The sequence below is a fragment of the Bidens hawaiensis genome, unplaced genomic scaffold, assembly GCF_021521415.1.
Source record: "Bidens hawaiensis isolate Kalapana, Puna unplaced genomic scaffold, B.hawaiensis_p1.1 tig00002602_1, whole genome shotgun sequence".
In the NCBI taxonomy this organism is placed as follows: domain Eukaryota; kingdom Viridiplantae; phylum Streptophyta; class Magnoliopsida; order Asterales; family Asteraceae; genus Bidens; species Bidens hawaiensis.
The window spans coordinates 1520197-1540002 of NW_027491141.1; the positions used below are offsets into that span (position 1 = coordinate 1520197).

General features: G+C 39.0%; 1 pseudogene; it reads left to right on the forward strand.

Moving 5' to 3' along the window:
• Nucleotides 1-213: 213 nt before the first annotated feature.
• On the forward strand, nt 214-19545 carry LOC143620557 (putative protein S-acyltransferase 17; annotated as a pseudogene).
• The last annotated feature ends 261 nt before the right edge of the window (nt 19546-19806 follow it).

Genomic DNA, 19806 nt, shown 5'->3' on the forward strand with positions numbered 1-19806 from the left:
GTCAAAAAATCAAAATCTGGATGGGTGTATGATTGGGTTTGGTACCTTTAAAGGCAAAATTCACATCGTTATTCTTTATAGTTAGATTTATAGACTATAAAGTTCCCGATTTCCACATAAAGATAGGTGATATGATCATGGGATTGGAGTTGGCTTAGATCCCCAAACAATACTATGGAACATAGTGAACTTTACACGTGTCATTCTTTACTGATGTCGATTATTATTACAAACACAGATGATAATGGGTGTAGATGGCTGACTGCATGGGTTATTCTCGGTAAAACAACGAGGAAAATGCCTGAGATTCAGTCTATTTCTAACGATCTTAGTCCATGTGATTGGAACAATTGTGTCCCAAAAAAGTAAACGTGTTCGGGTGGAAAGCACAACTCTACGCTCATGAGAAAGAATGTGAATACGTAGAACGTAGCGTGCCCTTTCTGTTCAGAGTTTGATGAAACCATAAAACAGTTGTTATTTTATCGCATGAAGTCGGATTGGGTTTGGCATACATATCGAGATGGTGCGAACTGCCATCTTTCTTTGTCTTCTCAATGAGTGATTTTTGAAAGTATCAAATTGATCAGGGCCGAAATCAAAGATGTTCAAAAATAATCCAAGCAATTTTTCAGGTTATGGTTTGGTGCATATGGAGGGGAAAAAATGAAAAATTTTAATATAGTTAGCATGTGTCCGACCAAATCATGGGACATAAAGATTTTAAGTTTCTAGAGTGGTTTCAAGATCAAAGAACACGAGAGTAGATTGAAACAATTGGTGTAAATTCAATATTTTGAACATTTAATTTCCCATTGGACTAGTTCGTATTGTTAATAATATAACGTCTTTAAGAAAAAAAAGTAAGAAAAAGGTTTTTAAATATTTTTTTTGTTGCCCATTAATCATGTTTGATTAGTCCTTCTTAGAGATTCTTATCCGCTAGGATTAGTCCGAGTTATATATATACATATATGACTAAAATCATGTGAGAACTATTTTGAAATTGAGAACTTTGAGAACTATTTTAGACCACAAAAAACACTCTTTTTAACAAAAAGTAAAAAAATTTATAAAACAAAAAATCGAAAATAAAAAAAGTAAAGAAACCAAAAATTTTTATTTTTCATCTTGGTTTTATAAAAAAATAAAAAAAATTGAAAAAAATCGGTTTAATAAAATTATACATATATGTATAATACTTTTTTTTTAATTTTATACATATTTTTTATACACATATGTACAATTAAAGGTAAATGATAATGTACATAAGTGTACATTACGTAACTAGAGATTAAATGAAATTATACACATGTGTATAATACGAAGTTTTTTTTTATTTTTTTTATGAAACCGGAATGAAATATAAGAATTTTGGTTTTTGTACCTTTAAAATTTTTTTTTTCTGTTTTATAATTTCTAAAGGTATTTTTAGTGGTCCAAAATGGTTCTCAAAGTTCTCAATTTTCAAATGGTTCTCTTAGGATCCTTACCCTATATATATATATATATATATATATATATATATAAGATTAGGATCATGTGATAACTATTTAGAAATTGAGAACTTTGAGAACCATTTTAAAACACAAAAAACACTCTTCAAGTAACAAACTTTGAGAAGTCTTGTATTAGAAAGGTTTTCTAGGAAGTCTTTAAATAAAATAAATGATAATAAATGTAAACAATCTAAAGTTTAAGGTTTAAAAATGTAAATATTTGAGATAAACATAATAATAGTCTTTAAAAATATAAGATTGCTCGAAACCGGGTTAAAGTATCTAGCAATTAATATTTACTCAACCAATGTTAAGTAATAAGGTCGGTAAAAATGCAAGAATGCAAGTCCCTTTATAATATAGATACTAAAACGGGTTTTAACGAGTATTTATGGTTGTTGGTTCGGGTCTTGATAATTGGTCAAAACCAAAGTCAACTTTCCAAAATAATGAATGTTATGAGATAACTCAATAAAATTTAATAAGACTTAACCAAATATGTAGTTCTATTGTTTTAAACTAACAACGTTTGTTAAGCGAGTGTTCGGTTTTGTCGGTCCAAACTTTGTTATGAGATCAAGTTGGATCCAGCATTTCAAAGTACTTAAGAAAATAATCAAAATCAGTTTATAAAGTATTTTTAAAGATTTATACAAGTCTTGATAGCTAAAAACACACTTGTGTGTTTTAAGCGAGTGAAAAATCGGTTTAGTTCGGTTTCCATCTCACAATAAGTTCATAGATGGTTTCCACATGCCCAAATATCAAAGAACTTGTATAAGAATTTATAAATGAAGATACTTAAGTTTTACAACCAAAAAGTTAACAACAAAGTCTTTAAATGAAAGTTCGGTTTTCGGTTCCGATCTAGTTTTAGGTTAAGACCGAGGTTAGAATCTACAAACCCATAACCATAGAACTTATAAAAATTATTTTAGAAACTTAAATCTAACATAAAGCATGCTTAAACAATTGTTTAACAAAACTAGTAAACAAAGTTCGGTTTACGGTTTGGAGCTATTTACGGTTAAACCGAGGTTAGATTTCTTCAAAACCATACCATGGAACTTCATAAATACGATAAAAAACTAAAATGAGCATGGTTAGTAAGCAATAATAAAGTTACATGCGGAAAATATATAACAAGGACCACGAAAGTTGTAACATCCCGAAATTTCCAAGTAATATTAATTATATTACTTAATATTAGAGAGAAAGTTTACCCGGGTTATTAGGAAATAAATAATAGAATATGAGTTGGTATGGGTCGGGCTAGTGTTGGGTAATGGATGTGGGTTGTGGACTTGGATTAATTAAGATGGGTTAAATAAGAATAGGATTTCAGGGATATAAATACCCCCAAAATCCCAAAAATATCTTCATTTACATCTATTTCTTCACACACTCAAAACACACATATTCTAACCGATCAAGATTCGAAGCCGAGACCCAAGATTTTGTTGATAGATCTGAGTTGGTAAGGTAAGAACAAATCCAACAAAGCTAATATTACTGAAAATGGTTAGGATTGGATGGGTTAACCGGACCCGAAACCCAAACTGCCCAAATCGGACCCCTAAAACGTCGATTTTAGGCCGATTTGATGGTTGGGATTTGTAGGCGCCGATCATACGATTCCGTGGGTACCAAAATCGAGTTATTTGGCTAAGAAACGAAGGATTTATGGGCAAACAGATCTGCAGCGCGATAACTTCGCCTGCAAGATTAAGTTCGCCTGATGAACTTCGCCTTCAAGCGTAACTTCGCCTTCAAGCGTAACTTCGCCTTCAAGCGTAACTTCGCCTAAGGATAACTTCGCCTACGGCCAAGTTCGCCTAAGGATAACTTCGCCTGAAGCCAAGTTCGCCTAAGGTTTAACTTCGCGTGAAGCCAAGTTCGCCTAAGGTTTAACTTCGCCTGAAGCCAAGTTCGCCTAAGGTTTAACTTCGCCTGAAGCCAAGTTCGCCTAAGGTTTAACTTCGCCTGAAGCCAAGTTCGCCTAAGGTTTAACTTCGCCTGAAGCCAAGTTCGCCTAAGGTTTAACTTCGCCTGAAGCCAAGTTCGCCCGAGGTTTAATTTCGCCTAAAGTGAAGTTCGTTTAGAAAATAAATTAAAAACCTAATGGAAAATAAATGACCTGGCAGCTCGACCCCATCCAGGGGCTCTGCCCCTTGGACCCTGCTAGGGGCTGCCGCCCCTAGACCCCGCTGCCAGGGGCGCTGCCCCCGGACCCCCGTTCGTTGTGGGTAGTAATTAAGACTAGAAAGATGTTATAAGTAGTGATAGTTAAATTGATATGTATACTTGTTACACAGTCAGCCGTGCACAACTGAAGAAAGGGATTACGATCAACGGAGAACGTAACCGTGTTCAGGTGAGTTTCTAGCCCCATTTCCTTGTTATGTTTTCGGGGCTGTGTGCATACTCGATGTGAAGTGTGAATACACTTACCTTAAGTGGTAAGTGTATGCTATAGATGTTATACGAGGTATATATTTTATAATGCTTGTCGGTACGTGAACGATCTTCGGATATTGCACGTATCGCCAAGGATAGTAAATTCCAAGTGGTTGATAGTGTGTATGAATGTTATGATGTAACATGTTTATTACGTAAATACCGAACTGATATGAAGTGTGATATAGGCAAGTAGAGGTAGAGCGTGTTAGAAGTGGCAAGAGTCTAGTAAGAGTGTTAGTGGCATAACGATAGTACGTGGTAGGGTAAGCCTATACGTGCCTTCGTTATTAAAGTGGCAAGGTGGCAAAGTGGTAGGCGTAAATAAGAGGCTAAGTGGTAATGTAAGCAGGTTAGATAGTGGACTACGTGTCTGCAGATACGTATATGATGCATGTAGTGGTTGTATGATAAGTTGCTTGATTAACTAGAACTCACTCAGCGTAGCTGACTTTTAGTATGCACGCAGGTGAGCTGATTACAGAGTTAGCATGAGGATGACACACGGCATGGATTGAACGGCTGGCATCTGAAGAAAGAAGTAAAGATGTTTTAAATATAAAGTTTTGTGTCATGGTATCAAAGAAAAGATTTAATGCTTTGTAACAAATGATTGATGTTTTATATTCCGCGAAAAGTTTTAATAAACTCTGATTTGAAGAACTGTGTTTATGAGTAAATCCGACGCTAAAGTAGGGTGCCCGGGTTCGGGGCCTTACAAAAGTCCTCCATGTAGCTTTGCCTTACGAGGCCCGAAACTTAACCGACCGGGGCCGGAAAAGTAACCACCAAAGGTAACAAGGGGTTTATATTATATATATGTTGTGCCATATACTTCATGTATTAATAAGGTTAGACAAGTTAACAAAAACCAAGAAATATGGTCAGTTTGACTTTCAAAAGTCAAATTGCCAAGAACAAAGAAAACAACCTTAAAGATCAATGAATTTTAATGAGAAAATGAAATGGGAGCAGGGATGGATGTGGGAAATGGTCATGTATTTATGGAACAAGGTTTGGAGGGTTAAACAAGAGGTTTGGAGGGTAAAAACCGGATTTTGGATAAAGAAACAAACAAGAAAACACAAAAAGGCATATCTGCAGGTCTGAGGCCGTGCTACGCGGATAGCCTAGCCTCCCTGGCCGCGCGGCGCGGCGTGCTAGGTGGGTTGGGTTGGTCAGCTCATCTTGCGTGGTTCATTTTCGATGTAATTTTAGCGTTTTAAAGGCGTTTTTGATTCTGTAAAAAAGATTTTTCAAATTGAACAAGTGAGAATGATTTAGTAACATAAAATCCAATATTTTATATATTTGAAAATGTTTGGGATATAAATCGGGTTGGTTTACAACATAAAAACAAATACTCTCTCCGTCCCATTATAAGTGTCCTACTTTGACTATTCAAGTCTTTCTTTTGCAATCTTGATCGTAAATATTTTTGTTCGTGTCATATAATACTTGATGAAAATTATATCAATGTAAAATACATTTAAAACCCAATCCATTCATATATTTTACATCAAGTATTATATAACACAAACAAAAATATTGCCGGTCAAAGTTAAACAAGAAAGACTTGAAAAATCAAATTTGGACACTTATAATGGGACGGAGGGAGTACAAGATAACCCGAAATTGATGAATGTCACATACCTGTTATGGTTTAAACATAATGTGAGTCAACCCATTTATAAATAAGCGGGTCGAAATTGCCATATCTGCCGTTCACAAATTTCTTTTTGGAGATGCTAATAAGTTTTAGTTATTATTTTGTTATTCAGGCCTGCTCGGTCCAAGCATTGCAGCGTATTTGATTGTTGTGTTGCACGGTTTGACCATCACTGTGGATGGATGGTTTGACTTCTTTTTTATGTGTGACTTTAGATTTTAGAGATAAAACATGAACTGATTCTGATTCAAATCATTTCAGAATAATTGCATAGGAGAGAAAAACACAATTTACTTTGTAATGTTTCTTCTTTGGTGAGTTTTGCTTTAATTTTTAACATATTCTCACATCGATAACAGTTGTATACATATGATGAAACTTCACATTGTAGGCATTTCTTTCTTTGTGTATACGGAGCCGTTGCAATTGGATTAGTTCTTGCGGGTCGTTTAAAAGAATTAGAAGTTGTATATATTTTAACAGGTGCCATTAATGTTAATAATAATTATATCTTTCATTAATCGTTACATGCACATATTGAAATCTTAATTTGAATGTTTGTTTGTGTTCTTATAGCAGCATATTATGGTATTGAAAATTTATTCAGAAGTTTGGCTCCACATGTTGTACAGGTTAATTGGGCAATATTATAATCAATATACAAATGTTTTAGTTCTTAACTTAATAACCAATAACAATAGGTAACAGTGGTTGATAAGCTCTTACAGTACTCAGATTCTTATAGTGGTGTTTCTGGCTATTGTTTCTTTGCTTTTATCTGGTTTCTTTGGGTACCATTTCCACCTTTGTGTTAACAATACTACCACTAATGAGGTAATGTCCTGATTTCAACTATATTATAATGAGTGGCTTGGTTTGGCTATGTTACATCCCTAACGGGTTAACCTGAAAATGGGTTGAAAAGTGTTTTCTAATACACGCAAACTCTTGATTCGTTTTATTCGCAAGATATTATATAATGGAAAGAATGTGATTGTTGTAAATTATATTTGAAACCATAGTTATATAAAGGGATTACTTTAAAAAATACTAACCAAGTTTTGAAATTGTTACCCATAAAATCCTTTGTTCCATTTAGATCACTAAAGTTTTATTTTTGCTCTAATCATATATATTTTACCTGGATAACATGTTTTGTAGGTTTTTTTTTATTTTTAAATAGTTTAACAATGCAAAATATTTTTTTTAAAGTGACAAAATTAGTAAAATTTGAGGAAAAAAAATTTTAATTGTGAAAAAATGCAAAAAAAAAAATAAAATAAAATATAAAAATTGTGTTTCTTTTTAATTTTCCTGTTTTTTTTGTTGCATATTTCCAGATTAATATTATTTTTTGCAATTTTTTTTAAAAAAAAGAAGAAGAATAAACTAGAAAATTGCAAAAAACAGAATTAAGTTTTTTTTTAATTTTCCATTTTTTAAATTTTCCATTTTTTTTCACAATTTAAAATTTATTTTTCTCAACTTTTTAAAAATGTTTTACAATGTCAAACTATTTAAGAAAAAGAATAAAATATCTAAAGTATAACAAAAAGAAAGCTTTAATTGACCTATTGTAACAGTTTCAAACAATTTTATTTATTTATTATATATGTTTAATAGTATTAATATATGGTAGTGTTGTCATTTATTATATATAGTTTTTATATTACGTATATGTAAATAATTATCGCATATATTTAAACTTCTGATTACATATATTACATATAGTAAGGTTAAGTGTAGTGGGCGGTAATATGGGGTGAAAAGGGGCGATTTTTTGGTGGAACACCGCCCCCCCCCCCCTCCCGGGCGATACTTGGGCGAAAAGGGGCGGGGGCGGGGTATATTTGTCGCCCGTTGAAGATGAATAATAATAATATTTTAATAATATGACCGTTGTCAAACGGTCAATTTAAAAAAAATAAAAAATAAACAATATATATATATATATATATATATATATAAACATACACCATTCTTCTCCATTTTATATCCATTTTATACACAAATCATACCCAATTTCTTACAAAAAATAAACAAAATGAATCCTAGAAACAACCCGAACCAACCGAACTACCAACTCCCTGCTTTCGGTCAAGCGTATGGTTCGCAATCGAGCCAACCGAACCAACCGAACTACCAATTCCCTGGTTTTGGTCAAACGTATGGTTCGCAATCGAGCCAACCGAACCAACCGAACTACCAATTCCCTGGTTTCGGTCAAACGTATGGTTCGCAATCAAGCCAACCGAACCAACCGAACTTACAATGGAACCAACCGAAACGAACCAACCGAGCTATCCGTATCAACTTTCCGACCCGAACCAAAACATGTACGCAAACTTTCTCAGCCCCCAAAACACAATGCCCACGTTCGGGTCTACACCACCGGAGTCGGAGCCGGTGACGGTACCGGATACGCAAACGTCACGGGCCTCCGGTTCAAGCAAAAAGCCGACCCGTAAACACAAAAAAAAAAAAACAACCTGGGGAGACGATGGCGCAATGTGATCCATACAAGCATTGGAACGAGGAGGAGGAGGTGGCCCTTGCAAGGGCTTGGATCGTCATTTTGAAGGATCCCGATGTCGGTAAGTTTTTTAATATTAAGTATTTATTAAAAATGTATTTAGTGTTTATTAAAATATATACTAATTGTTACAAATAATTTAATTTGTAGCTAACTTTCAAGCCAATAGGGTGTTTTGGAAGAAAGTATTTGAAGCTTGGCTCGATATGTAACACCCCGACCAAAGGCGGATTATACATCGGGGCGCCACATATTGCTTCATTACTCGCGACACTATTGGTGTCAATATTTATTTATACACATTTTATCGCGCACGCGCAGCGGGGAAAATAAAGAACATAAATCAAACATAAATCAATATATTATAAATTATAACATTCAAACAACATTAACTTGTCTTGATACATTTTAATTCTAGGTCCAAAAGTAAAAACGTCCTACGTGTCCACAAGCTCCAAAACAGCTACTGCAAACCTGAACATGTGTTAAAATAAACGTCAAACACTTGCGTGTTGGTGAGAAATCAAGTTTAATACAATACATAGATAATCATAAATCTGCGCGCAACACGTGTATGTCTAGAGTTTAACAAGGGTGTAATCAGATTGTGATCAAGCCTAAGATAGTTCATAGATCATAGTTCAATCCATGCTCCCAATTGAGCATAAAAACGAGAAAACATCTGTGCAAGTGTAAACAAGGAAAACCGTAAACGATAGGTCTCCCGTGTTCATCTAATGGTACCAACGGAACTGCGGAATAGGCCGAACAAAGCGGTTAATGATACACATACAAATAAACAGCCAAGTAAACGTCCTCAACACATGGGATACTGCGCGACTAAAGTTCATAAACAGTTTAAGACTCAAGTTTTGTACAAACACATGAACATCCCAAAACATTAAAACTAAAAAGGGATTAGGTACGAGATTACTCACTTGATAAACGATGCGGTGTAAGATAAAGCAAGAACCAACTTTAAACAAGCACAAGTTAACCTATAAACAAGATTATTGTTTTAACGATTGGTTTTAAGTCTTGATTATAAGTTAGCATAATTAATAAGTTATTATATATATAATATATTACCGGAAAACAGGGCAGGGGAGAGGAGAAAACGGAGGCAAGAGAGGAGGGAGGCGGCTGAAGAACAACGGCAGAGAGCAAAAAGGGAGGAAGAGAATAAGAGAGATTAAGTGTTTTGTGTGTGTAGTGTTAGGAAAAATAATGTTATTATTTATAGAGAAACCCTAGGGAACACAATCCCTAGAAAAAGGGGAAAAGATCTCAAAAAGTAAAAGATTCCAAAAGCAAAAGATATCAAAAGATATGGCAGCTGCAGGGGGCAAGATAAAAGCTGACAGGGAACAGTAACAGGCATGGGCGGATCAGATAAAGGTACTGGTCAAGCATGGCAAAAGCAGATCTCAAAAGATAATGTCAGTCACCTTTTCTACCAACCAATGGGGTTGGTACGCATGCTGCGCCGAAAGTAACTATTCAGACATTAGATAGGTTAGGTCAACAGCTCAGAAGAAAAGACATTTACAAAAGCAAACGGCTAGAATAAACAGAAGATACAAGGGTTAAGCGCGGAAAGGCTGAGTGCGCGAGCGCGAAGGCTGGCACAACAATCCTTAGCGCACTGCGGGAAGAATCACATCCTTAGCGTGCTGCGTGAAGAACTAGAATTCTAAGCGCATCGCGGGAAGAACATACATTCTTAGCGCATTGCGGGAAGAACATGCATCCTTAGCGCGCTGCGAGAAGAGTTCTCTTCACGCATCGCAGGAACAAGATGTCTTCACGCAGGCTTCCATGTAAGGAGTCTGGCGCGTGGAGCTGCAGACATCCTTAGGCGGGAAGAACCAAAGGACAAGCAAAAAGAAGAAAAAGAGGGAAACAAGGCGGAAAGAGAGAAGGAAGAGGGAGGGGACGGCGGAAAGAAAGAGAGAGAAAGAGGCGGGAAGGAAATATATATTATTATTATTAAAAATAAAATATAAGTATAAATAAATATTAAATCATAAAAGAAAGAGATCGGGTCAGAGAAACGGGTACCTGGGTCGGGTCGGATCGGGCAGATGTCACAGTCTCCCCTACTTTAAGAAATTTCGTCCCGAAATTTATCTCGAAGTAGGTTGCGCAGAGAACAGGTGCGGGTACTTGATCTTCATTTGATCTTCCCTTTCCCATGTAAACTCGGCTCCGCGCTTGGACTCCCAGCGAACTTTCACGATAGGGATACGACTGCGCTTGGTTTGCTTAACCTCGCGATCCATAATCTCAACAGGCTTCTCAACGAAATGCATAGTTTCATCAACTTGAACTTCATCAAGTGGAATGTGAAGGTTCTCGTCAGCTAAACACTTCTTGAGATTGGATACATGGAACGTTGGATGCACATTACTGAGCGCGGGCGGCAGGTCAAGTCTGTAGGCAACTTTTCCCACACGCGCGAGAATCTTGAATGGACCAACATAACGAGGAGCAAGCTTACCCTTCTTCCCAAAGCGGACAACACCTTTCCAAGGCGACACTTTGAGGAGAACAAGATCACCAACTTGAAATTCGAGAGGCTTTCGCCTACGATCTGCGTAACTCTTCTGTCGGCTTCTGGCAGTCAGCAAATGATCACGGATCTTGGCGATTTTATCGGTTGTCTCTTGAACAAGTTCGGGTCCTGTGATTTGAGTTTCACCCACTTCGCTCCAACAGATCGGGGAGCGGCACTTACGACCGTAAAGTGCTTCAAATGGGGCCATACCAATACTGGAATGATAGCTGTTATTATAAGAGAACTCGATCAAAGGCAGGTGCGAATCCCAATTACCTCCAAAATCAAGAACACAAGATCGGAGCATATCCTCAAGAGTTTGAATAGTTCGCTCAGACTGACCGTCAGTCTGAGGATGATATGCCGTACTCATGTCCAAGCGAGTTCCTAGCGCAAATTGGAGAGATTTCCAAAAGCGAGATATAAAACGGCCATCGCGATCGGATATGATGCTCAAAGGAGTACCATGGCGGCAGACAATTTCCTTGACATAAAGCTGCGCGAGTTGCTCAACACGGTAGTTTTCACGAATGGGCAGGAAGTGAGCAGACTTAGTCAATCGATCCACTATTACCCAAATGCTATCATGTTTGCTTGCTGTCAAAGGTAACTTGGTAATAAAGTCCATCGCTACACATTCCCATTTCCACGTAGGAATTTCTGGTTGTTCGAGCAAACCAGATGGGCGTTGGTGTTCAGCTTTCACTTTAGAACAAGTCAGGCATCTAGCTACGAACACAGCAATATCCTTTTTCATACCGGGCCACCAATAAGTTATGCGCAAATCCTTGTACATCTTATCAGCGCCAGGATGAACGAAATACCGAGATTTGTGCGCTTCACTCAGGATATCAGCGCGAAGATTCCCATCAAAGGGAATCCAGATGCGATTAAGATAACAGAGAATTCCACTCAGATTAGGGACAAAGAGTGCTTCCGCGCCACACGCTAACTCGGTGCGAAGGTTACCATTACTGATGGATGCGCGCTGCGTGTCACGAATACGCGATTCAAGGTTGCTTTGAATCGGCGCAAAGTGAAGATGCGTGCGCGGCAAAATACAGTTAAGCTGGCAGGGTTTTCGGCTGAGCGCATCGGCTACCACATTAGCCTTACCAGGATGATACCGGATCTCACAATCGTAATCGCTGATGAGTTCGTTCCATCGGCGTTGTCTCATGTTAAGTTCCTTTTGATCAAAGATATGCTGAAGGCTTTTATGGTCAGTGTAAAGGATACACTTAGTACCATAAAGGTAGTGTCTCCAGATCTTCAAGGCAAAAACAACTGCACCAAGTTCGAGGTCGTGAGTTGTATAATTCTTTTCATGAACCTTAAGTTGCCTTGATGCGTAAGCGATAACCTTGCCTCGTTGCATAAGAACACAACCGAGACCTTGGTTGGATGCATCGCAATACACGACAAAATCATCATTACCCTCAGGTAGCGCAAGAACAGGAGCTTCACACAACAAACGCTTGAGCGTTAGAAAGGCTTCTTCTTGCTTCGAGCCCCAAATATACGGTTTACCTTTGTGCGTCAGAGCTGTTAAAGGCAAAGCGATCTTCGAGAAGTTCGAAATGAAGCGCCGGTAATAACCAGCTAAGCCCAGAAAGGAACGGATCTCGGAAGGAGAGGATGGCGTAATCCAGTTCTTGATTGCTCCAATCTTGGATGGGTCGACATGAATACCCATCTTGTTTACAACATGACCAAGAAACTGTACTTCATCAGACCAGAATTCACACTTGGAAAGCTTAGCATAGAGTTGCTCAGCTCTAAGCTTTTGCAATACCAATCGGAGATGTTGCTCATGCTCGGCCTTGGTCTTAGAATACACCAGAACATCATCGATAAACACGATCACGAATTTATCCAAGAAAGGCCTACACACCCGATTCATTAGATCCATGAAAACGGCGGGTGCGTTGGTTAGACCGAAGGACATGACCAAGAATTCAAAATGGCCATAACGAGTTCGAAAAGCAGTCTTCGGAACATCTTCATCGCGGATGCGCAACTGGTGATAACCAGAACGGAGATCGATCTTCGAGAAACAAGAGGCACCTTGGAGTTGATCAAAGAGGTCGTCAATACGCGGTAAGGGATACCGGTTCTTAATGGTGAGTTTGTTCAACTCGCGGTAATCAATACACATGCGAAACGATCCATCTTTCTTTTTAACGAACAACACCGGAGCACCCCAGGGCGAAGAGCTAGGGCGAATGAATCCTTTAGCAGTCAACTCTTGAAGTTGGCTGGCCAATTCTTGCATCTCAGCGGGCGCAAGACGATAAGGAGATTTAGCTACGGGGGAAGCACCAGGGACAAGATCAATACGAAACTCGACTTCACGAGCGGGAGGGATACCAGGAAGATCATCAGGAAAAACTTCAGGGAAATCACGCACAACAGGGATATCGCGAAGCTTCTTCTCTTCAGCAGGCTTAACCACATGGGCTAGGAATGCAATATACTTCTTCCGCATGAGCCTTCGGGCTTCGGCGCAAGACATAAGTTTAAGACCACTGGAGGGTTTTTCGCCGTAAATATGAAGATCACCATTTTCTCGAGGAATGCGAATCATCTTCTTGGCGCAAATAACTTCGGCGCGATTCTTCGAGAGCCAGTCCATACCAATGATAACATCAAAGCTTCCAAGAGGCATGGGGATGAGGTCAATCAGAAAATCGTTTTCGTTAAGGTTAAGCGTGCAATCTTTAATCACAGAGTTAATTAAAACAGTTTCACCGTTAGCCAATTCAACTGAAAAATCTTCTTTTAAATCGTTGCGCGGTCGCGCAAGCTTCTGCTCGAAGGCGCGAGAGATAAAACTTCGATCGGCGCCAGTATCAAAAAGTATAGAAGCATAAAATCCGTTAAGCAAAAATGTACCATTAACTACGTCATTATTCGCTTGCGCTTGGTGCGCGGTTATGTTAAAAGCTCGTCCACGCGTCACTTGGTTTGAAATCTGGTTCACCGGATTCGCCTGTGTGATTTGCACTTGTAGTCTCGGGCACGCGTTCCGGAAATGACTGGGATCACCGCAGTTATAGCACGACCTGGGTCGTGGGTTTTGGTAGATTGATTGTGGGTTCTGCGGGTAGACTGGTGGTGTTGGCGCAATTGGGTTGGCGGGAGGGACTCTACAGTATTCGGTTGAGTGACCAATGCGGCCACATCGGTTACATTGTCGACACGGGGTCTGAGTTGGGTGGTGAAGTCTACAGGTTGGGCAAAGGGGTTGATTTCCTGTGTAAGGTTTCTTAGGTGGCGGGGCAGGGAGTGCGGGATTGGTTAAGGCATAGTTGTGGACTACAGGAGGTGTTGGGTAGGCTGACAGTGGGTTAGGCGTGTAAACTGGAGGTTGATAAATGGGTTGTTGGGTAATGGGCGGGTTGGTAAGCGCATAGGCTTTGCGCCTGCGCTTGAGGTTGTTACGGTTTGAGGGTTCAGGTTTGGTTTCTGTTGGTTCAGGGGCAGTCTTGGTGAGTTTGGTCTTCTCAGTTCCCCGCAGGAACAGAGTTCCTGCTCTGACATGGTTGTCGCTGAGCACAGCGGCCAACTCAATGGCGTCAGAGAGGGTACCTGGGTTTCTGGCCCATACAGAATCCTGAATTTCCATGGGAAGACCCCCAAGGAATTTCTCTATGGCTCGGCGGGAAGGGGTAACAAGGTGAGGGACAAGCAAACTTAGTTCATGGAAGCGCGTCGCGTACTCGCGCGCTTCACCGCTGTATTGCTTAAGATTCCAAAATTCCTCCTCCAGGCGCTTAACTTCGTTGGGAGGGCAGAATTCTCGCGTAAGAATTTCCTTAAATTCCTCCCAGAGCATGCTGGAAGCAGCTTCTGCGCCACGCGCATGAGCTACTCCATTCCACCACGTAAGCGCTCTGGATTCCAGGACACTGGAAGCATACAGGGTTCGTCTGTCTGAGGGGCATTGGGTATGGAGGAAAGTGTTTTCAATCTTTTCGAGCCATTGGAGCATCACGGTGGCTCCTTCAAGACCTGTGAACTTTGGAGGGTTACCCGCGTTAAAGGACTTAATGTTATAACTCGAGGTATTGTTTTGGCTCAAGGCTTGGGCTATCACGGCGGCCATTTCCTGGGAACGTTGCTGTCTACGCATGCGCGAGGCTTCTCTTCTCTGAAATCGGCGAGATAGCGGAGGCATTCTATAAAAATTTTAATTTTAGTTAATATCTTGGTTTTAGCACAAAGTATAACCTCGAAAAGCTTGGTTTCACGGAGTTAGATACTATCAAAAGTTAAAAGTAAAATAAATGACCCTAAATGCAGACTTAATAAGGGTAACAAATTCGAATCAAGAATCGACGATTCATGTATCACCATGACTTTCCGAATTCCCAATTTAAAATATACGGGCAAACGAGTATTGGAGATTGGCGATTCATGTATCACCATGACTTTTCAATCTTCAATATGAAATACACAAGAAAATGAGTATTGAAGGTTGACAATTCATGTATCACCATGACTTTTCAAGTCTCCAACCTCAGAACATAATCGTAAATGGAAATTGAAAATCAACTATTCATGTATCACCATGACTTTTCGGATCTTCAAATCCCAACAAACGAATATGTAAGTAAAATCAATAAAAATCGAAATTCAACAAAAATCGAAATATCGCGAAATAGAACATAAAATCATATACTGCGCAAGTGCGAGCATATTCATAAATAACGAGTAATTAACAATAAGCGCGCAAACATGAGATTTCTCTCATGCGCGAGAAGGGACTCTTAGGTATTCTAGGCCGTTACGTCTAACCTCCTATCCTAAAGTCAACGAGCTCTGATACCAATCTGAAACACCCCGACCAAAGGCGGATTATACATCGGGGCGCCACATATTGCTTCATTACTCGCGACACTATTGGTGTCAATATTTATTTATACACATTTTATCGCGCACGCGCAGCGGGGAAAATAAAGAACATAAATCAAACATAAATCAATATATTATAAATTATAACATTCAAACAACATTAACTTGTCTTGATACATTTTAATTCTAGGTCCAAAAGTAAAAACGTCCTACGTGTCCACAAGCTCCAAAACAGCTACTGCAAACCTGAACATGTGTTAAAATAAACGTCAAACACTTGCGTGTTGGTGAGAAATCAAGTTTAATACAATACATAGATAATCATAAATCTGCGCGCAACACGTGTATGTCTAGAGTTTAACAAGGGTGTAATCAGATTGTGATCAAGCCTAAGATAGTTCATAGATCATAGTTCAATCCATGCTCCCAATTGAGCATAAAAACGAGAAAACATCTGTGCAAGTGTAAACAAAGAAAACCGTAAACGATAGGTCTCCCGTGTTCATCTAATGGTACCAACGGAACTGCGGAATAGGCCGAACAAAGCGGTTAATGATACACATACAAATAAACAGCCAAGTAAACGTCCTCAACACATGGGATACTGCGCGACTAAAGTTCATAAACAGTTTAAGACTCAAGTTTTGTACAAACACATGAACATCCCAAAACATTAAAACTAAAAAGGGATTAGGTACGAGATTACTCACTTGATAAACGATGCGGTGTAAGATAAAGCAAGAACCAACTTTAAACAAGCACAAGTTAACCTATAAACAAGATTATTGTTTTAACGATTGGTTTTAAGTCTTGATTATAAGTTAGCATAATTAATAAGTTATTATATATATAATATATTACCGGAAAACAGGGCAGGGGAGAGGAGAAAACGGAGGCAAGAGAGGAGGGAGGCGGCTGAAGAACAACGGCAGAGAGCAAAAGGGAGGAAGAGAATAAGAGAGATTAAGTGTTTTGTGTGTGTAGTGTTAGGAAAAATAATGTTATTATTTATAGAGAAACCCTAGGGAACACAATCCCTAGAAAAAGGGGAAAAGATCTCAAAAAGTAAAAGATTCCAAAAGCAAAAGATATCAAAAGATATGGCAGCTGCAGGGGGCAAGATAAAAGCTGACAGGGAACAGTAACAGGCATGGGCGGATCAGATAAAGGTACTGGTCAAGCATGGCAAAAGCAGATCTCAAAAGATAATGTCAGTCACCTTTTCTACCAACCAATGGGGTTGGTACGCATGCTGCGCCGAAAGTAACTATTCAGACATTAGATAGGTTAGGTCAACAGCTCAGAAGAAAAGACATTTACAAAAGCAAACGGCTAGAATAAACAGAAGATACAAGGGTTAAGCGCGGAAAGGCTGAGTGCGCGAGCGCGAAGGCTGGCACAACAATCCTTAGCGCACTGCGGGAAGAATCACATCCTTAGCGTGCTGCGTGAAGAACTAGAATTCTAAGCGCATCGCGGGAAGAACATACATTCTTAGCGCATTGCGGGAAGAACATGCATCCTTAGCGCGCTGCGAGAAGAGTTCTCTTCACGCATCGCAGGAACAAGATGTCTTCACGCAGGCTTCCATGTAAGGAGTCTGGCGCGTGGAGCTGCAGACATCCTTAGGCGGGAAGAACCAAAGGACAAGCAAAAAGAAGAAAAAGAGGGAAACAAGGCGGAAAGAGAGAAGGAAGAGGGAGGGGACGGCGGAAAGAAAGAGAGAGAAAGAGGCGGGAAGGAAATATATATTATTATTATTAAAAATAAAATATAAGTATAAATAAATATTAAATCATAAAAGAAAGAGATCGGGTCAGAGAAACGGGTACCTGGGTCGGGTCGGATCGGGCAGATGTCACACGATATAACCAAAAAACCCGAAGACTACCGGGGAAAAGAAGCGGTTCAAGCCCACTGGAAGGGGCTTAACGCCGATTGTCAAAAATTTGCCGGGATAATTAACCGGTTGAAGGGGTCCGGCTGGTAGTGGGCATAACGACGTCGACATTATAGGTCAAGCCTTGAGCGACTTTCGAGCTCAGGGTCACACTGTTGAGCGGCCCGGGAAACCGTTCAAGTATTTGAGTTGTTGGGAAAAGCTACGTCGTTGCTCGAAATGGAATGTGGTACCAACCGTTCCGGCCGCCCGACGAGCCGGCTCATCCCGGCCTTCAAAAAGGTCGAAGACATCGTCGTCAACAAATCCGAGCCCACCAAACACACCCTCCGATGCTCGTAGCTTCTTCCTCGACGACACGGTCAATTTAGCCAATGATTTGAATATACCCGACAAAGATGAGGTAGAGGAGTTGCCTCGACCACGCGGGAGATCAAGGAAAAATAAGGGGGAAGGTTCGTCGTCAACACGATTCAATACCTACATTCGAGCATCCAACAAACAACAAGAAAAGCTGAACCGGACGTTCGAATTAAAACAAATGAAAGACGACTACGAATCCCTCAAAGCGGAGGGGTTTCACGAGGATGCTGCATTATTGATGCAACGCCGACGTGAAAAAATGCGCGAATATTAAGAATATTAGTTTCTTTTTTAGTTATGTTTTTTAATATTTTTAGTTATGTATTTTTTTTAGTTATGTTTTTTTTTGTATTTCTTTTTAATTTTAATGCATTTTTATTTAATTATTTAAATGAATTGGTTTTTATTTAATTAGTTTAATTATAAAAAGAAAATAATAAAAAAACACATTGTGGGCCTAACTTGTAGCCCCTACATCATTACACCCTAAAAAACAAATTTCCACTCCATGCTGACTGGGCGCCACTTGTCACAATTCGCCCCCAATTATAGCCCCTTCACTACAGATAGCCTAAATGATCAAACTACCCTCAAATAATATAAAATATTTAAAAGAATTAATAAACTGATTGATTGTTACGAGTTTGGAAGTTCTTGATTTTTTGTTAGATCCAAACCCTAGGAATCTAAAGTATAATACATACAAGTATTTTATTTTTTCCTAAAGTTTTTCGCTTCCTTTTTGTACACCCAATACTTAAAACGTTGTTTTTTAAGCCCACAATTTTAATGAACTTTTGAAGATCTATCAGTACATATTTGCGTGAAAATACATGGCCCAAACTGCCGAAACTGAACCGTTTTGAGCGGTCGATACAAGCATGGTTAGGGTATGGTTCATAAATTTAATTGGACTTCTACTTGGTCTTTTTTTTTTAAATATATTTGATTTGATATTTGGGTATTATTGATATTATAGACTTTCAAATGGGAAGATTATTTAAGCTGACAGAGGAAGGTGAAAGAAGCAAAAGCAAGAACAGAAGCATTAAAAGCTAGTTTAGATGGCCTGGGTCAAGAGACAAAAAAAGCCACAACAAAGCAAATGGAGATCTTTCTTCAAAAGATCAACACTCGAACAAGAAGAAGGCGTTGAGATCATTATTAAGAACAACATTTATGATCGCGGCCTTTTACAAAATCTCTATGAGATCGTTTATCCACTTTCATCACGACACTCTATTTCAAAACATAAACTAAAAACGGGTTGAACGCCTGTCTCACTTTCTTTCTGAGTGACTAATTGTGTAAGCTTGTTTTATACCAAGTGTATTAATATGGCTGGAACATTCCCGTTTTTGTTGAGCAGGTCGTAAATGACATTTGGCGTAATGTACATGCGTCTTGAATTGTTTTTAATCGTCATTTAGGCAACAACATGGTTGATATTTTTCATACTGCTTCATTCATTGGTAAATCTACAAAAGGGTTCGAGTGTCTGTTAACCTGATACCGATAAGCGGATGAGATTTGGATCTGCTGACCAGACCACTTTTAGATCATCTGGTTTAGGGATTCACTTTTCGTCGGTCAATACCTGAACCGGCCCAACAGCAAAATTATGAAAAACAAGAACCCAAGAACAACTCACTGCTATTCGGTTAGGCTGTGGGTTTAATAAGTTCTACCCAGTATCTGCATAGAGTTTGCCACGTGGATGATATCTTAATTCATTTAAGAGTGCTCTTCATTTAATAACATCGCCGTTATTTTATTAATATAAATTTTTTACTTCCTAATATTTTTTTCTCACAAGCGTGGCTCAATGGTGAGCACTTACTTTACAAGTGAGAGGTAGGGGGATCAAACCTCACTATCACCAACTTATATGGGAGATATGAGGGATGACCCTGGCTTGTCAGGGTTCGAGTCCTGATCTCACCCGGTTTTACCGGCTTCTCGCTGTCGTGC